We start from the raw sequence: 27,219 nt of genomic DNA on the forward strand, positions 1-27,219 counted from the left end.
CATGTCCTTTTTCATTTGCCATAGACAGTGACAGCTACGCACTGCATACACACCAAGTACAAAACTAAGAGGAAAATCAATGAAATAAAAAAATCAAGACAACAAAATTATAACACAATCTTTTAATGGAAAAAACCCCTTGATTTTCATGGGAACTTCTGTATGTACAATTTTAAAGACTAAGGAGAAAGACTGAAAGCCCCTGGATGTCCATGTGACTTTTTCTGAATTAGTTTCCATGTCCATTTTGAGAATGAGGAGATTGAGTTATCATATTCCAGACAAATCTAATAGTGCATCTGCAGTGTATGTGACAAGATGATCACTGAACAAATGAGGTACATTGAACTTTAGAGCTAGCTGAGGAGGATGGACTGTGTAAGATTCATCAACCTTTGCTTTCTCACAAGTACAACACTTATGATGTGTGGCTTGCATCTGCACATGCCGTTCAGACCTTTAGCCTTCAGATGTCACTGCTAATGCATCATCCAGAAACAAGAAGAAAAAATACTGTAGTATGGGAAAAATTACAAAACAACATCTGCTTGTCAGAGGAGCCAGAGACAGTGATTTCAAGGTCAACACTTCCCTTAATTTTATCCCATTTAACTTTTTATTAATGAGTTCTGAGCAAGCAATTGCTGAGCTTTTGGTTTTAGATTTATTTTTGGGGTGAGGTCTGGGGATGGCTTCCAGTTAAATTTCTCCTGACTAATGGCATCGGATATATTTGGATTTAAATGGAATCTCTGTCCATCCCCAATGTATTCATTAAGACTGAAACAACCACAGGCAGTGCTTTGCCAAGATACGCTACATCTTCCAGCAGCCACTCAATGTGAGAAAGGATGTCCTCTAAGAAAGTTTTCTTGTGATTCTGCTATATGTAGACAGGTCAGCAAAGAGGAACAGACGCGTTTTATCACTCTGCTTCCTTATGCTGGAGCTTAACACATCGAGAAGAGGATGCAATCAGGGATTGGGAGGATAAGCAGTTTAGAAGGCAACTAGGGAAGGATGAAATAGCATGGTAGAGAGCCCTTGGAGGAATGCGGCTGAGGCAGCATTCATAGGATCTTTCACAGCTGAAGTAGCATGAATTAGTTCTCATTTAGTATTTTGGGAGGTCTAATAACAGTAACAAGGTTGAGGATGAGTGTAATTTCTGGTATTGTCCTTTACAACATAAGTTTGCCTGGACTCATGGTGTCTGTGTCTCAGTTTAGAAACTGACAACAGGTAAAGTTATTCAGATCATGAGGTGCTGGGAGAAAGGAAGAAAGTAAACAACTGTAAAGGGAAAAAGGGACATCTGGTAGTAGGCTGTGAAATGGAAGTTACAGGAAGGAACTAAAAGAGGATTGGGATGGCAGACAGAGGGACCCTAAAGAGATGTGAAATATTGCAAAGTCATATGGGGCAGTATAGCATGCAACAGAAAGGGGAAGAGTTCAAGAATTTTAGAAAGGGACAGAGAATGGGAAGTTTCAGAGAAGAATAATGACAATTTGAAAAGTGGGATGTCAGATTAAATGACCTGACAGGGATCCGGGAGACCTGTAAGAAAGCTCTGGACACAGGGAAATGTGGAGAGCAGGAAAGGGCAGAGGCATATCCATCAGCAGTAAGGACAGGAAAATTAAGGAACGTGCAATTGCAGAAGAGAGGCAGCTTGGGGAGAAGGAGGAGTAAAAGACTTAAGGGGAGAAGAAGGATAATGGATTTCTAAATTAATAGGTCAGCCATGTGAAGGTTTATGAAGGCGATGGTAAATGTCTGTGGAGGAAAATTTGTGTGGGAGAACTGGAACTGACAACATGATGAAAACAAGGATAATAATCTGGTCTGTAGAAGAGACACTGAAAGAGAGAGAAAGACTCACACACCTTTATGGAGCCAAAGAGTTGAAGTTTACCCCATGAAAAGCAAATTGAGAGAACTGAGGGGTAGATATTTATCAGTGAATTTTAAAGCTGATATAATAGCACATAACTGGGCTGTGGCTCCTGCCCTTTTGAAGTTATAGCAATCAAAAAGCAGTTTAAGACTTCTCCATGAATTTATTGTTTCTGCAAAACCTCATGGGTTAAAAATAATTATATTATTTTTCCATTACCTGCACTGCAACTTTTACAGACTGATGGTTGATGTCATTTCACAAAATCATAGAATGGTTTGGTTGGAAGAGACCTTAAAGCTCATCTAGTTTGAACCTCCAGCATGGGCAGGGACACCTTCCACCTGACCATATTGCTCAAAGCCCCATCCAACCTGGCCATGGACACTTCCAGGAATGGGGCATGCAAAACTTCTTTGGGTAACCTGTTCCAGTGCCTCACCACCCTCATAGTGAAGAACTTCATCTTTATATGTAATCAAAATTTACACTCTTTCAGTTTAAAGCCATAACTCCTTGTCCTACCACTACACGCCCTTGTAAAAAGTCCCTCACCAGCTTTTTAGTAGGCCCCTTCAGGTACTGAAAGACCACTATAAGGTCTCCCTGGAGCTTTCTCTTCTCCAGGCTGAACAACTCCAACTCTCTCAGCCTGTCCTCAGAGGAGAGGTGTTCCATCCCTCGGATCATCTTTGTGGCCTCCTCTGGACCTGCTCTAACAAGTGCATGTCTTCCCTGTGCTGAGTGCTCCAGAGCTGGACACAGGACTCCAGGTGGGGTCTCCCCAGAGCGGAGTAAAGGGGCAGAATCACCTCCCTTGACCTTCTGGCCATGCTTCTTTTGATGCAACCCAGGAAACAGTTGGGCTTCTGGGCTGTGAGCACACATTGCCAGCTCGTGTCCAGCTTTTCATGCACCAGTACCCCCAAGCCCTTCTCGACAGGGCTGCTCTCAATCCCTTCCTCCCCCAGCCAGTACTGATACTGGGAGTTGCCCCAACCGAGGCGCAGGACCCTGCACTTGGCCTTGTTGAACATCATGATGTTCGCATGGCCCCACCTCTCAAGCCTGTCAAACTCCCTCTGGACGGCATCCCTTCCCTCCAGCATGTTGACTGTACCAAGCAGCCTTGTGTCATTGGCAAAGGTGCTGAGGGTGCACTGAATCCCACTGTCCGTGTTGCTGACAAAAATGATAAACAGTGCTGGTCCCAGTACCAATGCCTGAGGAACACCACTCATCACTGGTCTCCACTTGGACATTGATCCATTGACCTTAAGTCTTTGAGTGCAACCATCCAGCCAGTTCCTTATCCGAGTGGTCCATCCATCAAATCCATGTCTCTCCATTTTAGAGAAAAGTATGTCATGCAGGACAGTGTCAAGCGCTTTGCACAGGTCCAGGTAGATGATGTCAGCTGCTCTTCCCTTATCGACCAATGCTGTACCCTGTCATAGAAGGCCACAAAATCTGTCAGGCATGATTTGCCCTTAGTGAAGCCATGTTGGCTGTTACCAGTCGTGCACTTATTTTCCATATGCCTTAGCAGAGTTTCCAGGAGGATCTGGTTCATGGTTTGCTGGGCACAGAGGTGAGACTGACTGGCCTGTACTTCCCCAGGTCTTCCTTTTTTCCTTTTTTAAAAATAGGGGTTGTGTTTCCCCTTCTCCAGTCAGTGGGAATTTCACCGGACTGCCATGACTTCTCAAATATGATAGGTAGTGGCTTAGCAACTTTCTCTGACAGTCCCTTCAGGACCCACGGGTGCATCTCATCATGTCCCATGGACTTATGCACCTTCAGGTTCCTTAGATGGTCTCAAGCCTGATCTTCTCCTATAGTGGGCGGTTCTTCATTCTCCTAGTCCCTGCCTTTGCCTTCTGCGACTTGGGCAGTGTGGCTTGAGCACTTGCCAGTGAAGACTGAGGCAAAAAAGTCATTGAGTACCTCAGCCTTCTCTATATCCCAGGTAACCAGGTCTTCTGTTTCCTTCCGGACAGGGCCCACATTTTCCCTAGTCTTCCTTTTATCACCAACGTACCTATAAAAGTCCTCTTGTTGCCTTTGACGTCCATGGCCGGATTTAATTCTATCAGGGCTATACATGTCATTGTAATCTGTCCTGAATATTCTTCGGTGTATTCCTACTTCTATTTCCATAGAAATATGAGAGTTTCCTTTATGAAACTATTCCTATTAGAAAGTTGAGATTACAGCTTTATCATATAGAATTAGAAGAGGCTGCAAGAACTCAAGCAAAATATACTTTTACAATGAACTCTAGAGAAACAGTTTTTAAACCAAACACCATGAGCTATTGTAAAAAGGAGAAAGACATGGCACGGGTGGGAATCAAATGAAAGTGACTTGTGTTTAAGTCCTTTCTGTCCCACATGGTAACTTTTAATGGTAATATAGTGAAATTACCCCTTCTTTAGCAATAGACCTGTCTAGAATATCTGGCACTCGATATTTCTTTATTGGATTAGACATGGCCACTGGCAGTACTGAGTCTCTAAAATCTGATTTCTTTGTATTATAATTGAGCTTTAATTCAAAAATGTAGAAGATTCCCTATATCATGTTTTCTTCATGTTCTTCTGTGTGATAAAACTTCATTACAACTGTGGTGCAAAAGACATTCTCTTTTACATGATTGCAGCAGTGGCAGCCTCTATAGCATAAAACACATCCTGCCAATGAGGAATCAACCAACTCAGTATCTTTATCTGGTTTTCATTTCCTTGGAGGGATATGTAAGCCCTTTGTGCACTTGACAGTGCATGTGGCTAATCTTGTTTTCTATCTGAATTGGTAATTATTGTTAGAAACATTTTTGGAGAATGAGGTATTTTTAGCCAGCAGACAGCCTTGGCAATATGTTTAAGGAACATAATGTTTTTTTAGGACTCAGAAGGTGAAAACATGCACTCACCATTTCTTGCTCTGTGTCTTATTCCAATGTTGCAGCTCAATTATTATTTTTTCCCTTGTTACTAGCATGCCATGGAGGTAATTTTTATCTATGGGAATGCTACCACTGCTCTTTGTGGCTCAGGTAAAACTGGGAAACCTGCTTTACTTATTGACATTTTCCTTCTTCTTTTCCTTCTGAAATACTATTGACATTTTTCCTTCTTCCTTTCCTTCTGAAATACTTCCAATATGGATGCCCCAAACAATGATGTGATGTGGTAGTTCCCTGCCCTCCACAGCAAAGCTCTTATCTACTGAGAACAGTGAAAACCTTCTAAAGGAGCTAACTCTCTGTTAGACTGGTCTCATTCTATAGGAGGTGGAGGATCCTTAACTTATTATATTTGCCTTTTTCTATTTCATTTTCTAAATCATATTCCAGGCTACCAGGTAATCAGATTTTATCTATCATTTTTAAATTCCCTTTTTTATTTGCTTCCTCTGAGTTGACATCCTTTCAGAAATCTTGGTATTACTTCATGAGGTAAATCTTGTAGTGTTGCTTTGTATTTTGCACCAATAACAAAATATTTGTCATGTTCATTTTCTGCCAGTTATCACAAATACAGAGGAGTTGTCAGTTGAACACAGTTTGATTCCTGTCCCTTTTTGTTTACCTCTGTGTAACCTCACAGCAATTAATTTTGTTTGTATTTGGGATTCCTTTTTTGTCAGCAGATGGCTTTAGGTAATTTTTTAAGAGATGTATTCCTAAATTATGTCCAAAATCTAGCAGTGATCACTGTTAGCATGTAGTCTTTTAGAACATTTGGAATATTTGTAGACATGCATGGATATACTACTATTGCATTCATTTTTTATAGACTCAAAAGCCAATAATGTTACCACAAAGCTATATGTTTCTAAGTCAGAAGTTTACTGTATTCTCATGCAGTGAGGCAGAATATCTTCACTGGATTTCATTTCTGTGATATCTTTACAGCACTTCTGATAACTTTGGGGTAATAATCTAATTCCTGGTTTTCAGTTTAATTTTTATTTATATGATGTGTGTGGAATTTCCAGGGTTTCTATTTACAGTTTTTTGTACTTGAGTATAACTGGGTTTTGTAAATGTTCTGTGTTTCCTTTAGGGCATTCTTTGTCAAGTAAACTAGGCTTGAACCTGAACAAGAGTCGGAGGCATTAATGTTATGACTATACTAATATATTTAGCAGGTTCGGGCAGAGGTACAAGCACCGGCGTACAGTTGTCCATACTGTTCAACTGTTAACACAAGTCCTGACATAGTTTTAACCTGTGACAAGTGGCAGTGTCTCAGTCAAAAGCCCAGAATCAGTTCAGAAGCTAGCACAGGCCCAAGATTGCTCCCCATAGGTAATATGGACAAATTCACCCTCTGGAGCAGAGCTTGGGCCCTGACCCTCTTCAGTTTACCAATACAGACACAAATGAAGTGTTGGAGAAGAAGACTCAAGCAGCAAGATGACACACTGGTGGAATAGCAAACGGGATTCCTGTGGAAGCATTCTTGACCAAACTTTATTTCTGTATCTCCAGTCCTCAGCCCAATAAAGATCTGTTTAGTGTGATTGTAGAGGATAATGAAGTATTCAAAACACTTTGGTGAAATACCTTCTGGGATGTGTTTATATTTTCTTTTCTGAATAGACCTATACAGAAGTTGGATGAGCCACTTCGCAGTCTACATTGTCTGGTCTGTGGATGGGACTTACAGTGAGACCCACCCCTCACCTGCCACTGAGGGACCCTGCGAATTTAATGCTGATCGTGCTGGGGTTAGTCCTAGGGCTCACCTCCTCCTTGCACCAAGGTGAGGAGCTCTCTGGAGATGGACACTGGGTATGTGACACCATTACTCCGAGGAGAATGGCACATCTGATTTCAATTTTTCTGATAATTCAGGCACAAAAGAGAGTCTCAGGGGAGGAATCTCTTTTCTATCATAAACCCACCATATGCCTGTTGCTGTAACAGCCTCTCTGCCTCAGTCCTTCACACACGAGCCACACAAACACAAAAGCCTGTTACTAGATTGTTACTAGTCTGACGTGATTCATTTGTCATCACAACACAATGCATTCTTTAGCGCCTAATGTTCATGTTCCATAAAGATTTAGAGTTACTTCTGTTTCAGAATTTTCTTTGAAATCATTATTTAAAGTTGAATCCCCTACAGTCTATTTTTGAGGAGAAAACAAAGGGTTTTATAAAGCAACCTCTACAAAGACGGTCTTCCTCTTTTGTCTATTCTTTTATCCTTTGTAACTTCTCTGCCTTTTCAATCTGTAAGAAAAATAGCTGGTACTTTCAGCAATTCTAGCTATCTTAAAAGTGAATGCAACTGTCTATGAAGTAAGTTTTTATAAAGACTTTTTAATAAGAATTAAAGAGATTTATAATTAAAAATATTGTTCTTCTTTTTGAAAGTTCTAATTTTGTCAAATCATTTAAAAGAAGTTCTTTTTTATCATCAGAACAGTTTTGAAGTATAACCTGCATTAAATATATTAATGCAAATAAGTCAATAATAGATTTGTGAATGTTAGTCAAATATAAATATAAACATATATACCTAAATTATTCCATCATCTCTGTAGCTCCTGGCAACATCTTTAGCAAAGATTGTCCAGTCTTTGTTCAATTTTAATTCTTTGTGTTTAATTTTCTAGTCTGCCTTTTTTGCCAGAGGCTGACTTTCTTCATTCTTTTTTTTTTTTTCCTGACTCAAAGTTTCAGCAAAAATAATTCAACGATTCCCAAGAATCTAAACCAGGAATGAGATTCTCATATAACTTTTCAGTGTCCTTTGTGGCTGAGCACAAGCAGGCAAAGATCTCCGGCTTGACTTTTCTCAGTAACAAAACCAGATTTCCTTTGGGGAGAATGCATGAGTGACTCTTCCCTTTTGCTTTAGTTTCCACCAAAACAATTTCACTATCACTTTTTTCCATTGAAAAAATAGTAAAACCTCCTTTTTTTTTCTTTTTTTAAGGAATTAACATTAACTATAACTATTATATTCAAGTCTTCTCTTTTCTTCTGGTTCCTGGTGGGCAAAAGGGGAAGTTGTAGGCATCATTTTCATCTGATTATAGTTTCCTTTCCTTTCTATAATTAAGTGAAGAGGAAAGGTTAGCCTCTGGGAAAGCATACCATAGGGACTACAAAATAAGTCAAAGGAAACACTAATTCTGTGCTTACCTCTGTCAGAATTAAACTTTAAGAAGGGAACAGGAGCTGTTACTCAGGTAGGAGGATTTGTCCTGGGAGAGCTGCATTTGAAGTAACATGTTTGGGAGCTTTGTGGGGGACTACAGACTGTTTGCTAATGTTTATGGGACAACCTCATTTTTGACATACATCAAGAAGAAAAGGATACCAGAAGGTACCAACAGCACCTGAGACCAGTTCTCCTGTTGCCGTGCAGGCCTTGACCTGCTTACTCAGCGTGCCTAACCCTTGGTCTCACCCCAGTGCCAGACCCCGTGTCAGAATCCCTCAGTGATCACAGGAGATCTTACGCCCTGATCCAGAGGTGGCGTGCTCTGGACGTGGGCTGAAAATGCATGCTTCCACAAGCCAGTCATATTGGAAAAAACACAAAAGTTCACTATAGAACCAAAAAGCTGTGGTTAAGTTTCCAAAGATCCTTTTTCTTCCTGGAGTGCTGTCAGCCTGCGGTAGCTGTCTGCTGATCTCTTGTAAACAAGCTCAGGATGAACTTGGAATTAGTGTTTATGTAGAGTAGAAGGAGAGAGATTAATTTGCCTAGAAAAAACAACGAACTACTGCACAGGGCACTCTGCTAAGTAGTTCAACAGGTTCTGTGGATCAGCTGAACTCACTGAGGCAGCAGACTTCTGTTCAAAGCCTTGGTCTGAATCAGGCAGAGAGGGACTACCTCTGGCAGCACCGCCTCTCAGCCTAACTGCTGCACTGTAGGATTTCAGAGGTACCACCACTATTTGCTCAATAATTCTGAGTGATTCACAGATATTCTGTGATTCCAAAATCAAAGGATCTTGGAAAAATATGAATTGAATTTATGACTTTATTTATTTATGGTTTATGGGCTTTAGCAAGACTGTAACCCTCAGCACCCTCTAGTAGGAACAACCAATGGAAAATATATAACTTAGTAGACATTGCTACCGTGCAAGAGGGTTGGCTGCAGGTCTACGACAGGTAAACGAACAGAAGGTGGCTGTAACTAAAAGGAGCACTAAATGTAGGAAATGCTGGAAGATCTGAGGAACAGGAAAGAAAGGGAAGTGACAAAAGAGACGCAGCAAATAACAGAATATTTTTATTACTATTATTTCACTAAAACAAGTTCCAAAGTAAATTTTAATTGACAGGTAGTTCGGGATCAAACAGAATTCATTGTCTGGAAGCTTTTTTATTCACCCCCTAAACATTTAAAATTCAGCCAGATTTATTGGTATTGGGGGGTGGATCTTATTTGTTTGTTCATTTTCTTCAGGCTGAAGCTGTTTCCCAGCCAAAAATAACACAGTAGGCAGCTTCTTCATACTGCGAGTTCTGTTGGAGAAATTCCGCATGCTGAAGGATTTACTGATAATCCAGTTGAACTTTGGGGTTCTCCCAGGTTTGTTTAGGACTGGTTTGGTGGAATGACTGCTCTTTCTTTTGCTCTATTAGTCTGACAAGAAATCAGTGATGTATTTGAAATAACTTTTTTGGAAAATAAACAAAGGTTGCAATAGACAACTGAGCCCTGTCCATGGACGTTGGGTGAATAATTATGCAGCCATTTGTTCCTTCCAATTTCAACATCTCAGAAGGGCCAGGGAGGAACTTGTTACGATGTTCTTGTTCCAGAAGTATAAGTCAGCTACCACAGGCTCAGAGGCCTCTGAGGGAGAGCTGTTGACATTGATGTTTCCAGCAGTCAGGGCTGCAGGATTTGGCATATGTTGTCAATTTTTATTTTCTTATATTTGTAGGCTGACATCAACCTCACACTGATAGAAAAGCTGGTGAATGGAATTTGTCTGTGTATCCATCTCCGTTGTGAATTTCCAGTACCACTTCTCTTCACAAAGTCTATGGGTTTCCCGTCATTGTTGGCATGGCAAATATTTCATTGTACCAAGGTCAACATGCTTGAAGATGCTATTTTCAAATTCCTCTGCCTTCTAAACTATCTGTGCTGTAGAAAGAAAATTTCTTCCTACGATGTTTTGGTTTTAAAAGCAGGTAGTGTTTGTCATAGATGTTGCACAGGTATATTAAGTCTACAGTATATGAAAGGTTGAAAAAAAGGTTGTGCATCCAAAAATTTCACTAAAAAAAAAAAAAGGCCTCAGCATGTGTCCAGGAAGATCTACCTGGGTGCTAACATTTGACAGACACAGCTATGCAGCTGCATTTAGGCTTTAGAATTTAAAGGTTATTTGTTAGCATTCTCTTGTTTCTAGAAGCCGGGTAAGTGCTTCCACTGAAGTCCCACAGCAGAGCATGTCTGGTTTTGAGTCATTAACCCTCTTATTAACAAAGCAAGGGTTGAAGTATGTGTCTGAGGAACTGCATGAAATATGCTGGTGTGTGCAAATTTTTTTAGAGTTCATGACCTGGAATTTCGGTTTATGCCTAAAGTGTCTTTGTGCCTACAAGACCTGTCTCAAGTTGTCACTGGATTAAAAGGACCAGTTTTTAACTTATATTGCAGCTTTGGGGGCCTAATTACATGCAAGTTTCACCAGAACCAGGTGAATGAAATGTGAAGAATCATAAGAAATTAAGCTAAAAGACAACTTGAAAGGCTATCTCTCCCTCCTGAGACTTACAAGTCCTAAGACTCATACAGCAGGTAAATTTTCTCTATGATCTTCCCCATCAACAAGTACTTGCATCTCAAAAGAAAGCACTGTAGTCTCTGCCCTGCATGTACTCTGTTCCTTGTCTGCTGTAGTAGCAGAGAAATTCTGTAGGGAATTCTGAAGAAACAACTAGGAATTACATTCAAAAAACTGTGTCTACTTCATATATATTCTTTTATGACCAATAGTAAGGCTGAGTTGCAAGTGGACCCTGACACAGGACAGCTACATGGTGATTATTACCTTCTTGCATTTTGCCTGACAACTTTGCTCTGACCTTGCAAACTAAGGCACTCATCTGTCATTTATAATTCCTGTATCACCATCGATTTATAGAGGACTAGGCAGCTTGTCCTATGTCTCTAGTTAGGAAGAAATGAAAAATGCAGCAAAATCCCTCTTGATTTTTTTTTCAGTAGAATTGTTACTAAAGATGATGGTAGTGATGGTTATTTCTTGTAAGCCATTAACCGGACATTCCAGGAACACATTTTTCTCTTCTGCAGTTTATTTGAAATCAAAGCGGGCTTCCTCTGCTGTTCTAACAAATAATTTCTTTCCTACAGGGTGGGATAGGATGGTTAATGTGGTAGAATATCTCAGTGAATAATTGGTTATCTATAGGAACCTGGTATTCTAAGGGAAATGTTTTGAATATACTTTAAAGAATTCCAACATATGAAGTAAAAGGAGATATCAGTATTTTTAGAAATCTATCATAAATTTTCTAATTAAAGAAAACTGTAAGGGTGGTGAGGACTATTTTTCCTTGTTGTTGTTGTTTCTTTGCTCTTTATTTGCTTTTATTTTAAAAGAATTTGCTTGAACTGCGCTCTGAAATTAATATTATCCCAACTAAAATAACTATTAATGTTGGAAAATAGCTGTTTACAATGAAATCTGTCTTTAGTGTTTCACAGAATCAATGAGGAACAATCTCGTCTCTGCTTAAAATTTGTTTCTTTTTTCTAGGGACAAAACCAGTAGAAGAAACAAAGGTATGAAAAGCACACAACCTAAATTCTCCTCAAGGCTCTTTTACACCAGAAGCAATACTGAACAGAAGAGGGGAAAAAGAAAACAGTATGAAAACAGAAAAACTAGAGAAAAATGGTTTTTCATTACCCAGCATATCATTGTCTGATCCAAGAATGAAACCCAAGCCACGTAGTTCCTAGTATATTGTTTCATCTAATAGATTAGCTTGGTATCATAAGCCAATCTGTACTTTCTGCTCCAAAGGAAAGTAGAAGTTACTTTGCTAAGACAATATCTGCCTACAAAAATCAAGTGCAACTTCCCACCAAGTACCTCTTTCCCATTACTCTATAGCAAATGTACCGCAACCAAGTTTATGATGAGCCAGCCAGAGGATGCTCAGACAGAGACTTCTGATTTAACGTGAAGATGAAGGGGCTGCACACTTTCAACAGTCTTGCCAACAGGTATTTGTTTTTCAATAGTAAAAGATTACTTGGAGATTGTCCCAGGAATCCTGGACAGCATTTATGAGTCTCCTTCCTACCAGATTTCATTCCTTAAAACATTTACTTCCAAAGCTGCATTAAAAAGGAGATCAGATTTAAGCACCAGAGACACAAGCTGATGAAATAATATTGTCCCGAATGAAAGAACAAAATAATGTCAGATCAGTAAATTTCATAAACATTTTACCCTTTCTTGAGGTTTCATTTCCAAGATACAAATTCTATGCAAATTCCAAGAAGAGGATGAATGTGCTGAATTTTTTACCACATTTCCACATGTTCTAAAAGAACATTACAACTTCACTGGAAAGATCCATTATGAAAACACACAGGATAAAATTACTTGTTCTAGGAAAGACCAGTACCACCCTGAGACTCTTCAACTTCATGTTGAAAAAAATTGGTTACAGCACATATCTGAGATAAGTGCATGAATAAGCAACTGAAATCCAACTAAACACACAGGCAAAACCTAAAGAGCAAGAATTGATGTGGGCACTCACTGTGACTCTCCAAGCAGTCCAATAAAAATCCCTTACGTGCCCAGTGCAGATATATCTCTAGGAACCTGCCTGAGAACATCAAGTGTGGCAAGGTCACAGAGGGCTTTAGAGGTGTGCTGCTCAGTGGGCCACCACTGAAAAAAACAGGGATTGCGAGCTGCAGAGCCCAGGCTGCTGGCGTTGGTGTTATTGCCAATGAAACACTGAAGCCACTCTACTTCAGCAAAGCCATGTGGAAATATTATAATTGTCCTTAGAGTTCTGTAAAACCAACTAGTGCAAGCTGAAAATTCAGAATGTTTAGCTGAAAATAAGGGAGAACTGAATAAGAGTTTTAATTTCCCTAATATAATAACATGAAAATCCTGGGAGGTGGTGTTTTTAATTTTGTAAAACCTATTTATTCTCCCCAACCCTGTCCTTCACTTCCATAAATTAGAATTAAAGATGGTTAAAATTTGGAACTTTCTTTAGTCGTCTGAAGTGGATTGTTGCATCTATGGCTAGGAAGGAATGTCAGACAGAAGTAATGTCAGAAGGTTGTGATGTGTCCCCAAATTAAATTTAACATAGTAGAAATACACATGGTTTTGTTGCGTTTTAATTTAGTATACATGTTTTCACTACTGAAATCACCTTTAGAATTTTTAAAAATGTTCCTGCAGATTCTTCTAGAAGTCCATGAAAAATTATTTTCAAGGAGAACACAGTTCGAAGTAAATGTCACAATTGAGCAAGGAAAGCTGGAAAGTGATAGACACTCTATATTGCTATGGCTATGTACTTAAAACAGTCATAAAAGTAAAGATTTCTACATAAATTATAGTAAAACCACAGTGCTTTGACTAGTTTATAATTAAAGTGTGTTTTAACACCTCTGGAAAACTCAGTATAGGAATAGTCCACAGGATGAAGGATATCTGCATACAAGGCAATTGTAGCAATATGTGTATGTCTAAAGCCATTCTAAATGGCTTTGCCAAATAAAAACTTAAAGAAAATGTTCAATATTAATTGCCAAATAAGTTTAAAATGTAAATTCAGATAAGCTAAATACAATTGGCCATAATAGAGTTTGTCCAGCACATGTTAACTGTTGTAAAGAAAAGTCCTTGTTGACAGTTATAATTGCTCTAGTTCCGAACTTTATAAAGTACATGAAAAATGCCATGTCCAGATTCAGGCAACACTGGTCCCTAAAAACTAAATGGGATGAAATCTCCGGTCAAATTCTCACTGAGGAAGGAATGACTCTTCAAATTCTGTGCTTCCTAGATACATTTTCCTTGAATGGTGACTCTTCGCTCCAGGTTGCTGTTGGTTTTCATGCATGCCAGTGTGCCACATTTTCACACGAGGAAAATTCTTTCTTATTAAACAAGACCTTCATAATAAAGTTGTATAGTATCAGGAAGGTTGTTTGTATTTGGAGATGGGAATGTTATTTTGGTATAGGCAACAGACCATGTTGCATGTATGAAGGTAAAATGAACTTTGTACACACAAGAAAATAAAGAAGTTGAAATAAATTTCAGTCAAACATTAATTAGATTCATTGTTTGAACTGAAAAGGAGATTAGCTAATTTTGGATAAAAATGTTTTCTTCATGATACTGATTATGCCCTTTACATTCATGTCTGCCTTTTAGACTGACTTTCCCTCCTCTCCATAGCATAAATTGTACTCGGGGAACCACCTTTAAAGCTCCACAGTGGCAAAATGTCCTTCTCATAGGCTGCATATCTGAACAAGCTCAGACTGTCACAGATATTTCACTTTAAATGAAATTTGGAAACAATTTCTCAACATGCCCTTTTGCATAAACAACCTGCATAATACATATTTGTTTCCAGTGTTTCTTTCCAAGACATTGTTGGCTCCTCTGATCCTTTCCCAATGAGTCTTCCCCTGCCTTACCTTCTCTCTGTCGGAGTGAAGCTGTGTGGACATGCCCATCGGTGTCATTTAACACTAGCTCCTCTGAACCATATTGTGGAGCATCAGAAAGTCAAGCTTAGGGTGACTCAGCAGACAAGGCCTGTGTCACCTTATCAGACCTTAGTGTTGTCTACTATGCCATGCATTTCAATTGCACTGAGCAAAGGTGTTGGATAATTAGATGTCAATAACAAGAGCAGCTAATTAAATACTTACTTGGAAGAAAGTTTGCATGCGGTATGATTTACCTCCATGAAGAAAATCTATCTGATTTTGCATACCTATCAAGTATATCCTCATCTCAGTGTACAGCGGAGATAAACATAAAAATACCCATGCAGCAAGAAAATATTACATCTGTACATTCAAAGCTAAATTCATCACCTTGATTCTTGTAAACAGTAGTGCACTTTCCTGATGTTTCTGACTGCTTAGACACTTATTTTATTACATCTTGTCATGGTTTAAAATCCATCTGGCAACTAAGCATCACACAGCCGCTTGCTCATTCCCCCATGGTGGGATATCCGTGCACTTTTTTCAGCACAAATCCAAAACATAGCCCCATACTATCTACTATAAAGAAAATTAACTCTGTCCCAGCCAAAACCAGCACACATTTTCAAAGACAACACTTACATGCATTTTCATTTGAAATGTTACCATCCAGATAAATGTTCTATTAGTCAAAAAACATATTTCTCTCATACTGTTTGAAATCAGCTTTCAGTTCACAGTGTAGTATGTAATCATAATAGACTGCAACACAAAAAAAGAGCAGATGTAAATACTAATGCTGGTTTTGAAGGTTAGTAAGTTCTTCACACATTCACACAAGAGTCCAAAATATTTGCCTGTCCTTAACTGAAAATCTTCAATAAAATCCTAAAACTGCTAGCTCTGCCTCTGAAAATAGCAGCAGCATCAAAATATTTATTAGATAGAAATCTTGGCAGAATATGTTTCCACGACAGCTGGGATTAAATACACAGAGGATAAATTATATTCACTAAGCCAAACTCCTTTGAAGTCATGATTACAAGGCACTCCATTCTCCAGAACAAAAAAGAAATACAACCTCCACTAGTGCTACATTTGTCAAAAATATAAAAGGATAATTTTAAGTGTTGATGAAAACAGTCTTATAGCTGTCTTTTCAACAATACAATGGTAACTTTAAGAAAACACAAAACCAGGAAAAATAAATTCCTCATTGGAACCACCATTGTGCCCTGTTCTGCATTAAACCAGGCTTATGTGGGAAATGGAAAGTTTATAGCTTCATTTGCCCTAGGGTGATCATTCACCTAGCAAAACCACCTCTGTATAAATACAATCTCTGATTCAGTGTTGTATGAAATCTGTGGCCGCGCCACACTTTGGACTGTGTGTTGACTGTAACTGTTGGCTGTTTTACTGTTGACTGTGTTGAAGTGTTCCAAATCAAAACTTGCAAGATCCTTACAAGATCCTCTGCAAATTTAGTTTAGAGGTTTCAGTTTGCAAGGTGGAAAGTAAAACTCAGAAAACCCAAGATAATAAACACTGTAAACAGTGTGGCTGATGTGTAAGTCAGCAAGTCAACATTTCTTTACATTATAGGTAGTCTCCTACATACCAATAATTTTTGAAACTTTCAGAAAATCAGGTGATGTATAAACATTCATTCAAAATTTACTGTTCCTGGTTAGCATCTATTATTCAGATTAGATGATATAATGTACAATTCTAGTGTTGCTTCTGAAGCAGTTTATGATCCTGCAGTCAGAACAGTTTATTGGTTTATGCTTCTTAACATCTTGTTTTCATCATATTCAGATGACAGGGTCCCATTCCTTACCCAGTTATTGGTTGAGATCAGGAGGGCAGTGAAAATGAGCAGGCTGTGACTTGTCAGATGTGGAGCTCACTGAGGTCACTAAGACACTGGCATGTAGCAACGATGAAATTGTGGAGTTGAAGATCTCAAGGGGAATAACTAAGGCTGGAGCAGAGCATTGACCCCGGACTTCAGGCAAAGAAACTTTTGAAGGATCAGGGAACTCATAGGTGGGATTCCATGAGAAGCAGATCAGAGGAGTGAAGTTGCTCAGGAAAGCTGGTAGGTCTTTAAGGACAGCATACTCTGAGGGCAAGAATGGTCCATTCCAACGGATACTCAGGAAAATAAGTATACATTATCAGGAAACTGGTGTGGCTAAGGAGGGAGTTCATGGTGGAGCAGCATACAGAAGGGGGAAGCAGGGACAAGCCACAGTGGAATTTAGAACAGCCATGCAGAGGTGCTGCCAGAAAAGCCAAACCTCACCTGAAGGTGATGGTCACAGGAAACAGCAAGAACAACCAGAAGAGCTACTTCTGCTGTATTAATAGGAAAAGGCTGAGCAAGTGGAGTACGTGGCTGAACATGGTGATTGATTTAGTGACAGTGAACACAGATTAGACTGAGGTACCCATTGCTTTCTCTGCCTCAGCCTTCATCAACAAGATCTCCCAGGCCTTTACTTCTTGAAGAGACTCAAGAAAGAGGGGGGAAACTAACTGTGGCTGAGTGCTGAGTAAGGAGTTACTTCAGAGAAATCACAGAATCACAAAATGGCTGTGGCTGGAAGATACCTCTGGAGGTGGTCTAGTGCAACCTCCCTGCTCAAAGCAGGGTCACCTACTTTGAATGGTGTCCAGTCAGGTTTTCAATATCTCCAAGGACAGAGATTCCAAAACCTCTTTGTGCAACCTGTTCCAGTGTTTGACTAGCCTCACCCCCAAAAAAGGAGGGGTTTTATTTATGTTTAGATAGAATTTCCTGTATTTCAGCTTATGCCCATTGCCTCTTGTCCTGTCATTAAACACCACTGAGAAGAGCCCGGCTCCATCTTAGTTACTTCCTCTTATCAGGTATTTATACACATTGATAAGATCCCCCTGAGCCTTCTCTTCATCCAGGCTGAACAGTGCCTACTCTTGCAGCCTCCCTTTGCATGGCAGATAGATCACCAAGCCATTAATCACCTTCATGGCCCTTTGTTGGACTAATTTCAGTATGTCCACTGGGGTCTCCACTGGGGAGCCCAGCACTGGATCCAGCACTCCAGATGTGTCTCAATGGTGGTGAGCAGAAGGAAAGGATCACCTCCTTCAACCTGCTGGCAGTGGCCTGCCTGATACAGCCCAGGAGGTTGTTGGCCAACCTTCTTTGCAACAGGAGCACTTTGATAGCTCATGGTCAAGCTGTTGTCCACCAATACCCCCAAGACCTTCCCTGCAGAGCTGTTTCCCAGATGGCTGCTCCCAGCCTGTCGTGTTGCCTGGGGTTATTCCTCTCAAGGTGCACAACTTGGAATTTAGACAGGTTTACTCTTTGCTGGGTGAGGAACTGGCTGGATGGCCGAGCTCAGAGAGTTGTGGTGAACAGCGTTAAATCCAGCTGGCGGCGGGTCACAAGTGGTGTTCCCCAGGGCTCGGTTCTGGGGCCGGTCTTGTTCAATATCTTTATCAATGATCTGGATGAGGGGATCGAGTGCTCCCTCAGTACGTTTGCAGATGACACCAAGTTGGGTGGGAGTGTTGATCTGCTGGAGGGTAGGAGGGCTCTGCAGAGGGATCTGGACAGGCTGGATCGATGGGCAGAGGTCAACTGCATGCGGTTTAATAAGGCCAAGTGCAGGGTCCTGCACTTTGGCCACAATAACCCCATGCAATGCTACAGGCTTGGGGAGGAGTGGCTGGAGAGCTGCCTGGCGGAAAGGGACCTGGGGGTGCTGGTTGACAGCCGGCTGAACATGAGCCGGCAGTGTGCCCAGGTGGCCAAGAAGGCCAATAGCGTCCTTGCCTGTATCAGGAATAGTGTGGCCAGCAGGAGTAGGGAAGTGATTGTGCCCCTGTACTCGGCACTGGTGAGGCCGCACCTTGAATCCTGTGTTCAGTTTTGGGCCCCTCACTACAAGAAGGATGTTGAGGTTCTGGAGCGTGTCCAGAGAAGGGCAACGAAGCTGGTGAGGGATCTGGAGCACAAGTCTTATGAGGAGCGTCTGAGGGAACTGGGGTTGTTTAGTCTGGAGAAGTGGAGGCTCAGGGGAGACCTTATCGCTCTCTACAACTACCTGAAAGGGGGTTGTGGCGACAAGGGTGTTGGTCTCTTCTCCCAAGTAACTAGTGATAGGACAAGAGGAAATGACCTCAAGTTGCGCCAGGGGAGGTTTAGATTGGATATTAGGAAAAATTTCTTCACTGAGAGGGTGGTCAGGCATTGGAACAGGCTGCCCAGGGAGGTGGTGGAGTCACCATCACTGGAAGTGTTCAAAAAAACCTGTGGATGTGGCACTTCAAGACACGGTTTAGGGAACATGGTGGCGCTGGATTAATGGTTGGACTTTATGATCTTGAAGGTCGTTTCCAACCTACTGATTCTGTGATTCTGTGATTCCCTGTGCTGAACATCATAAGGTCCTTGTCAGTCCTTTTTTTCCAGACTATTGAGGTCCCCCTGAATAGCAGCACACCAATCTGGTGTTATCAGTCACTCTCCCCAGTTTTGTATCATCTTGCAAACTTGCTCTGTCCCATGTGACTCATCCAGGTTATTATTGGAGATGTTAAACTGCATTGTCCTAAGCACTGACCCCCTGGGGCATACCACCAGTGACTGACCATCAGCTGGACTATGCCACTGGTAAGAACCCTTTTAGTTTTTCAGTTCAGCCAGTTCTTAGTCCATCTTGTTGTTCATTGATCTAGTTCATACTTCATCAGTTTGTCAATGAGTATTGTATGGAGTCATGCTGTATTGGGTGCAGGTGGCAAGGTGTTGACAGCAGGGTGGTGCAGGAGTGGCCCCTGTAAAGAAAGTCTGGGGATGCCTAGTGCCAGACACAGGCAATTGCAGCTGGTTCCAGCTAGCTCCAGCAGACCCACCAAAGGACAGAGCAGAGCCCATCAGCCAAGATATTGCCTCTGGGAAAACATATTTAAAAGGGCAGATTCCCCATCTGCTCGTGGAGGGCCACATTGGAGCAATGATGCAGCCCTCAGAAACAATGGTGGGTGTTTCCTGAAGGAAGATGCAGCCCACATTGAAACAGGACAAAAGTATGAGGAGGAAGGAGCAGCAGAGAAAAAGTGTTATGGACTGACCACAAACACCCACTTCACCCCCAACCCCTGCACTGCTGGGAGAGGGGGAGGTAGGGTAGAGAAGTTAGGAGGGAAGATGAGCCTGGGAATAAAGCGGGGGGGGGGAGGAAGGTGCTGTTTTAATTTATTTCTGTTTCTCACCATCCAAATCTATTTTAACTGGCAATAAATTAAATTAATTTTCCCTAAGTCAAGGCTGTTTTGCCCATGACTTACCAGTAATTGGTAAGGGATCTCCCCATCCTTATTTTCTCCCATCAGCTTTTCCATCTTGTTTTCTCTCTCTGTCCTATTTGAGGAGGGGGACAGATATAGTGGCTGGGTTGGTGTCTGACAGCTTGCCATGGTCAACCCATCACACATGCAAATCCAGAACAATCAATAGGCTGCATCCAAGGATACTGAGGAATTTGCCAAAGTCCTTGATAGGCTATTCCATATCTTCTCTGAAAGATCATGGAGATGTGGGGTAGTCTGTGATGACTGGAGAAAGTCATATGCCTCAATCATCTTCAAAAAGCCAACCATCTCGTTTTGGTCCCTTGGAAAACCACAGGATGAGTCCTCTTGGAGTGCATCTCTAGGAGCATGAACACGAAGGATCAGAAATGAACAGAACTGATTAATCAAGCATAAATCATCCCTGATGAAACTGTTTGCCTTCTGTAGCGGACAACCTGATTGCCTTTCATAACAAAATGAGTAGATTTGTGGACAAGGGGAGAGCACTGGATGTAATTTACCTTGACTTCAGCAATGCTTTCAACATTGTTTTCCACAATATTCTTGTATCCATATTAAGATGTTATGATCAAAATGAATGGACAAGAAGATGAATAAAAACCTGGTTGAATGGTCAGAGCCCAGTGGTTAAATATTTCACCTGGAGGCCAGTAACAAAGGGAGTACCACAGGGGCCTGTCCTGGGACCTGTTCTGTTTAACGCCCTTATCAAGGTGTTAGGAAGAGCTTACAGACTGCTTGTTCATCACATTTCCTGATGATTCCAAACTGGGGGGTGGGTGCATCTCCTATGCTTGATAACAGGGCTGCCACCCGAAGTAATCCAAAGTGGCTGGAGGAATGGTACAATAGGAGCCTTATGAAACTCAAAAAGGACAAATGCATAAACTTGTATGTAGGGCAGATGAACCCCTCAAAATGATACAGAATGGGGACCAAATTCCTGGGGACCAGCTCTGTGGGAAGGGCCCAGGGAACCTGGGGGCAGTAAGCTCAGCATGGACTAGCAATGTGTCCTGAAAGCAGAGACAGCCCGTGGCATCCGGGGTTGTATGAACAGGAACAGAGCCAGAGTGATAATTCCCCCTACTCAATGCTCACTGGACCACATCTGGATACTGTGTCCAGCTTTGAGCCCTCCAATACAAGGGATGACATCAATGAATCAGACTGTTCAGCAGAGGCCACCAAGGTGGTGGGGGCTGGAGCACTTGCTTTTTGAGGAGAGGTTGGGGAGCTAGGCTTGATCAGCTTGGAGCAGAGGTGACTTTGGAGGTACCTAACAGCAACCCCAGTGCCTACAAGGAGATCATGCAGGGCACAAATCTGGACTCATCTCAATGGTGCACAGCAGGAGGGCAAGAGTCCACTGACGTAGGTCACACTGGATATACGGAGAAACTATTTAACCATGAGGACAGTCATGCAGTGGCACAAGGTTGCCCAAGGACATTGTGAAGTTTCTGTCCTTGGAGGTTTTCAAGTCCTGACTAGATGAAGCCCTGAGCAGCCTCGTTTGAACTCAGAGCTGACCCTGCTACCAGCAGAAGGTTGGACCACAGACCTCCTGAGGTCTCTCCCAGTCTAACCCATCCTGTGATCCTGCGGTAAACCAAAATTTCTTATAATTTGGCAGAATGGGTCAAATGCAATTACTGGGATAATTGCTTCATGACTTCATCTGTGGCTTTCAGATGTTGGTTCCTGTTAGAGTCATTAGAGTTTCTGACTTTCTACATAGGAGTTATAGCTTGAATGACCTTCTAACGTGTTCAACAGACCTATGATTTTAAATCTTTCTACCATAATATAGACATTTCTGAATTACTTTGCCATTTCCCTGAGCTATAATACCATATAACTATGTGCATAATATAATGAAAAATGTACCTATGACTTTTTAGGTGCAGCGATTTTTTTGCTTGTATTAATTACATTTTTACTGCCCTACATCATCTTTTTATGCCTTTCTCATTACATAGCTAAAGGTGTCATCTAGTACCAGGTTTTAATTTTGAATATTTTGAAATCAGCTGAGAGTTTGCCCCTCATTCTAAATATATCTAGGTTCCTACAAATCTTGCTTCCATGGCTACAGTTTCTGATTCAGTCAAAATATTAAAAATTCAGGGAACTTTGTCTCCACTTTCCAAAACTGGACTGTATGTGGTTTGATAAGTATAAGCTGGTTTTTATGCCTGTTTGAAGACATTGATGAAGAAATGAGTTTCATACTTTATTCTGCTCTCATATGGAAGGGACTTACACAACCTAAATCTAACACCTTTGAAACTTTTGTCAGCTAGAGATCTTTTCCATGCTGCTCAGTATTTAAACTCTTCTCAGTAATGAAGACAAAGGTTTTCCTGCCATTGATGCCTGGAGATGGATTTCTGCAGACCACAGATAGAGGATTAGGATTCAGAATACATACTCAGGTTACCATTCAACAATGTCATGTGGCAACAGTCTGTGAGTACCAACTACTTGTGACACCCTTCATCAAATGCAGGATAGCTTAACCTTCTTTTATTGACAGATAAGATACTCTGATTTGGTCATCTTGTCTTACAGTCGTTCAGAGATCAAAAAGGGCTCAAAGAGTCACTACAGAAAGAATAAATAATAACTTCCTATGCTGTGATAACTTGTTGTGGAGCAAAGCCACTTGCAGAGAGCTCACCACTTAACTTTGCTCTTTACTCTGCTGAACATGTTCACTAGATCCTGAGCGTGGAAACTTTGAAAACATAATTTAGAGGTTTACTTATTCCATTACTGTGACATCCATTTGAATTAATTTGGTTTGACTTGGTTGCTGGCAGTCTGATGGATCACAGTTGTCATTTATACTAACAGTGGCAGTCTGTCTCCTCCATTTCACTTGCCTTGTGCTAGATTTTTCATTACTTGGTACAACAGAATTTGTCTGGTCACTAGAAATAAGTACAATCAGTTCACCAAAAAAAAAAAAAAATCACATATAAATCATGTTCCTGAAAAAAATGCCTGTATTTTAAACAACAAATATTCAAGTAGCCTTGGAAAAAAAATGTATGGGACTTTCTGTAGGTAGGATATGAACACTGTCCTGGTAAAGCCTTGCTTCTCATACACTAAACTCAGTAACATGTTTCGTTCACAGTTGCCTTTCAAAGATGAAACAGATGAAAATAGTATGAGTACATTTATGTAACACCATGTCTTCTGAACATTGTCATCTTGTTCCCCCAATTTCTAAATTTTAATTTTGACACGTACATGCTGATTGTGGGCACAGTGATTCATCAGTGCAAGAATGAAGAATAAATCATTCCAAAATGATCATGGAGGAGGTGGATACGGTGGTACAGGAGGGCACACCAGAGGCAGCATGCTGCACCATCTGAAAAACATGCTTCGGAATGATTGAAGTGCTCTCGGATGCAGTCTTTCTCTGAGGATTAAAATAGAGCAGTGTGATTTTTCTATAAAACTACCTTGTAGAAAACATATTCTACAAATAAAACCAAATTTTAAGTGCAGAAAAGGCTTCTGGGATTGTACTTCCATTTCTACTTTCCAAATTAATCTTACTTAAACAACAGGGTAAGTATTGGAGTGTCATCTGTGATGTCCAGTATTCTTACCTTGTACCATGCTGAATGTTGTCATCTAATTGCCCTCCATTGTAACTAATAATGACCTTATAGCAGCATATCCAGAGAAGCCTGAAGAAATATTTTTCAACTATACATACCTCTTCTCTTCCTTACATCTGTCAAGCCCTAGAAAGGAACAGTAACATAAGGAGCCTGTTCTCATGACCTACTGTCAGTATGGGTTCATTTAACCCGACTGCCTGTGTGTGTTACTACATATTCATTTCCTATTTCCACTTCATCTCTGTATAAAAGTGCCTTAAAACTGACAGAAATAGTAAATGCCAGTGCATTTATATACTCATCCATAAATATATTTCCCATTCCAATCGCTTTTGAGGACTCAGGTCAACTTTTGTGATATACAATTAAGATACAGATACAAAGTGAGCACACAGTGATAACTTGGGTATTTTGCAAGAGAAACATTGAACAATTTGAGGGTTGTGCATTTTTGTTTTTTTTTTTTTTTTGTTAAGCAGATTAAACTATGCTTTTTTTTTCTTTATTCTGTTGTTCTTCAAGATACCAGCATGAAATTCCTCAGAAATACCCCAATAGAGAGAAGTTGGATAAATATTACTTGCTCCAACAATACAAAAGAAAACAGATGCTGGTTAATTCAAGTTGTAACTACAAATCTTTTCCTAGCATAATGGTCTGATACTTCCTGAGAGAATTCTTTTTCTGTTTTATGGCAGTTCTTCATGAAATAAGAAAATTCCAATACAATGCCAGTATTGGGCAACCAGGAATTTACACTCCTCGTGGAAACAGCTGTGCCCATTATTGATCCTGCCAATTGTTCTGGGGCGAGATGTGAAACAGGAAGTGTGTTAGTCAGGAAATGTTACTGTCTCACATGAAATGATAGCTTACCCTAATAATCAACACCATGTTGTCTAGGCAGCAGGGCGTACATGCTATTGAGGCCATTTTTAAAGTGTGACCATAGTCCATGCACCAAAGGGAATCTACATTTGTATTTCATACAAAGGCTTGAGGCAGCAGCTGAAGACCTTCTCTTTATATAAATTTTCTCACTGGAAGTGAGAGAAAAAAATCTCAGGAATGTAATTGATAAACCAATGGATAAACTTGGCTGGTTTGGTGGGATTTTTTTTTATTTTTTCATTTTTTACAACCCTTAGACTATAACAGACTCAAAAGCCCCAGCTGAGTCTGCTTTGGCTTCTGTTCATAACCTCCATGACTACATGTTTTTACCTCCTCTAAGCTTCTTTCAGAACTGCATTACAGGAATCAACACAGCAAATCAAAACATTTTGCAACATGATTTTGTCAGAAAATACCAATTCATCTATACTGAAATATTGTTCAGATTTCTCAAGGAGGATCTGAAGGTGAGGAAGATATGCCAATGTAGGTAAGAAGGCTCAGGCAATGATAAGCGATGACTAAGTCAAAGTCCCTACTCCAACTCTAACTTGCAATCAGGACTTAAATTTCACAGTCCCACATATGAGACAAGTACATGCAAGGGTTCTTAAGTGGAGATGTCTTCTGCTGTCTCTCACTGTACAAGTTCAGTTTAATTCTGTCACAGAAATAAGTAATGGATTTTCAGAGCAATGGCTGAGTTTTCTGGGTGGCAGTAACATTAAACAGTGAGCATCTGGAAGAGTTTGCACAGCCCAACCTGAAAGCAGTTTTGCAGAGTCTGGCCAAGGGACGTTCATCCCCACTGCTCACCTGCCTCATCCTGTCCCACCTCCGGCAGGTATGGATGTCACAGCGTATCCTACAGATACTTGACAACAGATCAGTAGAAGAAAAAAGGATTCTCTTTTGAGGAATTTAAACAGTCTCTCATCTAGATACTCATGGTTTTAATCAGTTCTGTTTCTTGCCTCAGTGGGGAGATCCAAGACATAAAGGTTCAGTAATATGCGAAGAGCAGCAAATTAATTCACCTTTAAATAAATAAATGTAAAAGAACAGAGATTATCATAATAAAGGTACTTTAAAGGAAACTGTTAGTTTATTTTGGTTGTACTTAACTTGACATTTGTTCTTTCTGTTAAAGGACAACCTCAGCGTACTCATAACTACACTGTGCACAGAGAAGGGGTTGGGGAAACAAGGGAAATGAAACGCTCATCTGAGTCATGCATGAACTTTGCCTTTCAGAATTATTAAGACTGTTTTATCTAATCTCTCAGATACTTAAAAGGGATTACAAAAACATTGCTTACATAGTCAGAACTTTAAAGAAGCTTGCATTGGTAGAAAAAGCCATACATTATTTAGTCAGTGAATATTTATGATAGTATGGCTATCATCACATTTATAGAGGTTTCCAGCCCTGAATATATGAAATACTATCTCTCTGCCCAAGTACAATGGATGGAGGAATGGGGTCAAAACCAATGAAAACAAAGTGCCACCATGAATGTTGGTACCTGAAAGTCAGTGACAAATTGCCTCTTCACTTCAATTCACTGGGACAAGGATTTCAACTAGAAATATCCCCACTGAGTAGAAAATCCATCATGTCCCAATGGTAATGTCCCATTTATCATTTCCATTTGTGGAAGCAATAGTTTCTGATCCATTCATTTGGGCATTTCTACAACATATTAAAATGAATAACATCTAATATTTTAGAAAAGCAATAGAACAGAACCAAAGAACTTACTCTGAATCTGAAAATTTTGAGCACAATTTATTAATCTTATTCCTTGCTGAACTATGCCTTCACTTGATAAGTGTATGGCTAGACAGTCTTTCCTTCTCGCCTTCCCCATCTGCATGGCTGCTGTATTTACCTCATCAAGGGCCAGGCTGTTGAATACACATAGATTAGGTTAAATAGTGAGAAAATTATTCCAGTGATTATCCAGCCTCTCAGATGCCACAATTATCCCAAAGATTCAACAGCTGCTTCATGTTTCCCAGTTACAGCTACAGACTGGTCAGTAGAAGGAAAGATTGTATTTGATTTTTAAATTATTGTTTTAAAGGTGTGGTACATTACACTCAACTAAAAAACCAATCAGAAGTCTTAAGTCAAATACTGAAGCCAAGAAACAAGGAAAGATCTTATTCTCTCACCTGACATAAAATCAAGTAATTAGGAAAAGGAAGAATGCAAACATTAATACAGGACTCAGTGATCGGTTTTGTAGCAAACCTAATTTCCAGAGATGCCCTGACTTGCTCAGCTGTTGAGTGAAAAATCAATGATTGGAAACTGGGCCGATCCAGAGGAGCACAGCTGTCAACATCACGTTGCTCTCCTGCTGCTTTATTTCTCCTGTTTCTTGAATCCCTTCAGTAGTTTCTATATTGCTTCTGCATTGGTTTCAAGTTATTTATTCTTTGCACATCTTATAACCATCTTCTGTATGTTTTTCTCCTTTTTACCTCCTTTTGAGTATCTCTGTGGTTTTGTTTGCTTTTTTTTTCTTTTGTATGTAAAAAAAGAGATGTATAAAACCCAATCCTCTTAATCTTGATTTGTTAGTCTTCTCTTTGCCTGCTTCTCCAAGTCCTGGTTTTGAGCCTACCTTTGTGTCAGTCTGCATAATTTCCCCATGTGTCAAACTGT

The sequence above is a fragment of the Phaethon aethereus genome (assembly GCF_964289735.1).
Source record: "Phaethon aethereus genome assembly, chromosome: 1".
Lineage (NCBI taxonomy): Eukaryota > Metazoa > Chordata > Aves > Phaethontiformes > Phaethontidae > Phaethon > Phaethon aethereus.